This window comes from Myotis davidii, unplaced genomic scaffold (assembly GCF_000327345.1).
Source record: "Myotis davidii unplaced genomic scaffold, ASM32734v1 scaffold448, whole genome shotgun sequence".
Lineage (NCBI taxonomy): Eukaryota > Metazoa > Chordata > Mammalia > Chiroptera > Vespertilionidae > Myotis > Myotis davidii.
Genome location: NW_006383009.1, coordinates 1812458 through 1816110, shown reverse-complemented (window position 1 = coordinate 1816110; position 3653 = coordinate 1812458).

Here is a 3653-nt window from a genome sequence, read left to right as displayed (position 1 = left end):
GGTGAAGTTTAGCCAATACAAAGGTTCACCTGTGGGACCGTGTTGGCACTCCATTAAGATGAGTAAATGTTTGGAGTTTGGAGCTTCCCCAGCAGAAAGGACTATTTATTTCCTCTTTCATTTATATATGCAACCCAAGGGTCAGCAAGATTCTTGGAATTCATATTACATACACTTCTAGATATTTCAGCAGTAATCTTTGAACACCACACCTCTGCTGGCATATATTTATAAGAGGCAGAATGGAACTGTGCAAAGAGCACTGAACTTAGACTCCAAAGACCTGGTCTTATGAATTTCATTCATACCACCTATTAGCTGTGTGACCTCAAGCAAAATACTTAATGTTTCTGTGCCTCATGAGTCTCTTTTGTAAGATGAAGATTATAATCATTAAGATTAAAACAACATAAAATTATATTCATATTTATATCTATATTTTGCCTGATGGTACAGGTCTGTTGTGAGGATCACAAAATATATGATAAAGTGTTGTGCACACTGTTAACTATTATTCACACTGGTTATTATTTTATTTTCCCTGCAGAGCTCAGCTTTCTAGTAAATATGTGTGGCCCGAATGATATCTGATTTTCTCGTTTGATGTAGAAAAACATGAGTATGGATTTTATAACTAGTTTTATGAAGGGCCTATCACTCTCCCCCAGAAGAGGGACCCTGAGAAAACCAGTGCAGAGTATAGCATGCGAGTTCTGGCTGAGCATACCACTGCCTGTGGCATCCCAACCATGACCTAGCTCACGCTGTTGAAATCCCCTTCCCCGTATCGAGAAGCACATTTTTGAAGGCCTATGTCTCCGTTTGTTTTTGCTCTTTGAAGGCACATGCCTCCCTCTGTGAGATTTAGTCTCCTGTGTTTCATCTGGAACAGGCACTCTACAGGCAGGACAGTGGGGTCTCTATCTCTGGACTGACTCTGTGTCTGGCCTGCCGTCAGCATAGCACAGGGACCCACTCATAAGTGCTGCACTGAGTTACAGGACAGGTACCTTGGCAATAAGGTTTGCTAAGCAAGCTGAAAAAAAAGGTTAAGACTTCTCCCCCTTCTCTCCATTGCCAGAATGATTGCCATTCAGAGAAGATTTGGGCCTGGTGCGGTGAGTTCAGATGTGCCTGTCCAAACTTCTTTCCATTGGCCACGTGTTACCACCATTGGGAAGCCAGGGGCTGGTTACTCCTTCCTCGGGTCCTCGCCGCATACTCCTCTCCCTTCCAACTTAGGGCCACCACCTCTAGACTGTGGTGGCTTGAGGTGTGGGGATGGGACTGCCTTATCCTCGAGGCCACCAGTCCAATCTGCTGCTTGCAGACCAGTTCACACCTGCACACCTTCAGGCTGATGTATATCTTCAAGGCTCAGAGGACATTGGAAAGTTGCTTAAGATGCTCTTGTCTCTAAGGTCTCCCCAGAGCTGCCTGACAGCCCACTCTTCCTAGCCCATTCCTGTAGGAAAAGCATTTATCCCAGAAGGGGAGGGGCTGGAAAGCAGAAAGGAAGCAAGAGGGAATACAGGATCACTGAGCTCCTAATATATGCTGGCAATTGGCAAACTACTTTATAACATCTCATCAGAGTCTTATAAGACATCTGAGGAGGCTGGTGTTGTCCCCATTCTACAGATGAGATAACTAAGGACCAGAGTGGTCACGTGGCCAGAGAGCAGTGGAAGCAGGACAGGGCACCATCAGAATTCCCCCTCTTTGTGCCTGCCCTGTGGGCCCTTTACACGGAAGGCTCAGGGCTCTCCTAGGAGCAGTGCGGGGCCCAATTATTCCGTTCAGCTGGAAACCCGCCCAACATTCACCCTGAGACATTCTCCTCTAAGAACCTGCATTCAGTTCTAATTGTCTCTCAGAGTTTTAAATTGTTGCTAAAACTTTTTTCCTCCACTAGAAATAAACTGAGTTCCTGATGGGAATGAAATGGAGAATCGAGAAATGTTAAGTGCTTTAAAATACACTATTTATAATGTCATGAGTTGTGTTTTGTTAATGAGGTTCTTCTGTCATTATGTGATTTTGGAGAGGGTTGGGTTCTTTTTACACATGGTGTTGCTTCCCCCCCCCCCCCGTTCTCCAGGGAGCTTGTAGTACTTAAAACTGTGTTGTTTAATAGATAGTATAATCACAGCAAATTAAATATGCCTCCGCCGAGTTGTGTTTTATGTTAATTCCATTGTGTGGTGGCAGCTGCTTGGGAAAGAAGCTCTAGATTGGCAGTGGACTGGTGTTTCCAGCTCAGCCAAGTGCTCACAGCTATAGGTACTGTGCCACAGTGATGCGGTGGCCCAGGGGAGAGCTGGTGCTTTGGGCGAGGCGGGATAGGTGTGCCATGAGCTGGGCTGGAGCAGAGGCACATCCGTTCTCAGGACTACAGCTAAAGAGATCTTTCCTAAGGGCCATCAGAAAATTGGTCTAGTTGAGCCCAGACCCATGACTCTAGAGCAAAGTACCTTCCCCAGCACCTGTCATGTGTATTGCCTACTTGCAGCTACCCTGCAGCAAACAGCGGCTGAACCCTTATGACAAAAAGGGCCAGTGAATTTGTTCAGGAAACTGTTAAAAACCCCATAGGACACAGCCCTCTCTGCTAGACAGGGTTGGAGTTGAAGAACTTCTGAGGGCGGAGAGGGTAGCAGCAGCTAAGAGGAAGCAAGGTTGGTGTGACAAAGAAAGGAGCAGGAAAACTGCATCCCCAGCCAGACCGAGCACTCAGCCAGCCGGGCCCCAGGCGGTGTTCAGCATGGCAGACCACAGGGAACCAGACACTCCTGTGCAGAGGACATTCTGGAGGAAAAGGCTTACTTCTGTCTGAACTGAGCATCTATTTACCAGCCACCATGCTGACAAGTATGTTCCAATTTAGTTCTCACCCGACTCAAAGGATGTCAACATGATTAGACTGTTGCATAAGCAGAGAAACTGAGTTTCAGGGAGATCAACTTGGCAGAGTCACATAACTAATAACTGGCTGTGCTAAACTCACGTCTGCAGTTTCCACGTTGCCCCCAGCGGAAAGCCAGGTGAGATGGAGAGGACGAGAGGAAGGAAGGCAGGGGGATGAACAGAGATATAGACAGGTGGCCAGAGCCACAGAGGTTCCTGGGTGTGGAGATAGTGATTGCTCCTGTGATGCTGCAGGTGTGTGTGTGTGTGCCAGAGACATGAGTATGATAAGCCGAAGATGGGGCCAAAAGCAGTGAAATTATATGTAGATTACATGTATTAGTCTGTTCAGGCTGCCATAGCAAAGTACCATAAATTTAGCGGATTAAACAACAGATATTTATTTTTTCACAGGGCTGAAAGCTGGAAGTCCCAAAGAAAGGTGCCAGCCCATTCGGTTCCTGGTGAGAGCTCCCGTCCTGGCTTGTAGGTGGTGAGCCACCTGCTTGCTATGTTCTTATTTGCAGGAGAGAGATATGGAGCTCGCTCGGGTCTCTTCTGCAAGGACACTAGTTCTATGGTTCTACAGTATTAGAGCCCCACCTGTGTGATCTCATTTAACCTTCATGACCTCAAAGGCTCATCTCTAAATACAGTCACATGGGGCTTAGTGCTTCACATCACACACATTCAGTCCATAATCATATGGTTTTATTTTTATTAAAAATGAACATGTACATATAATA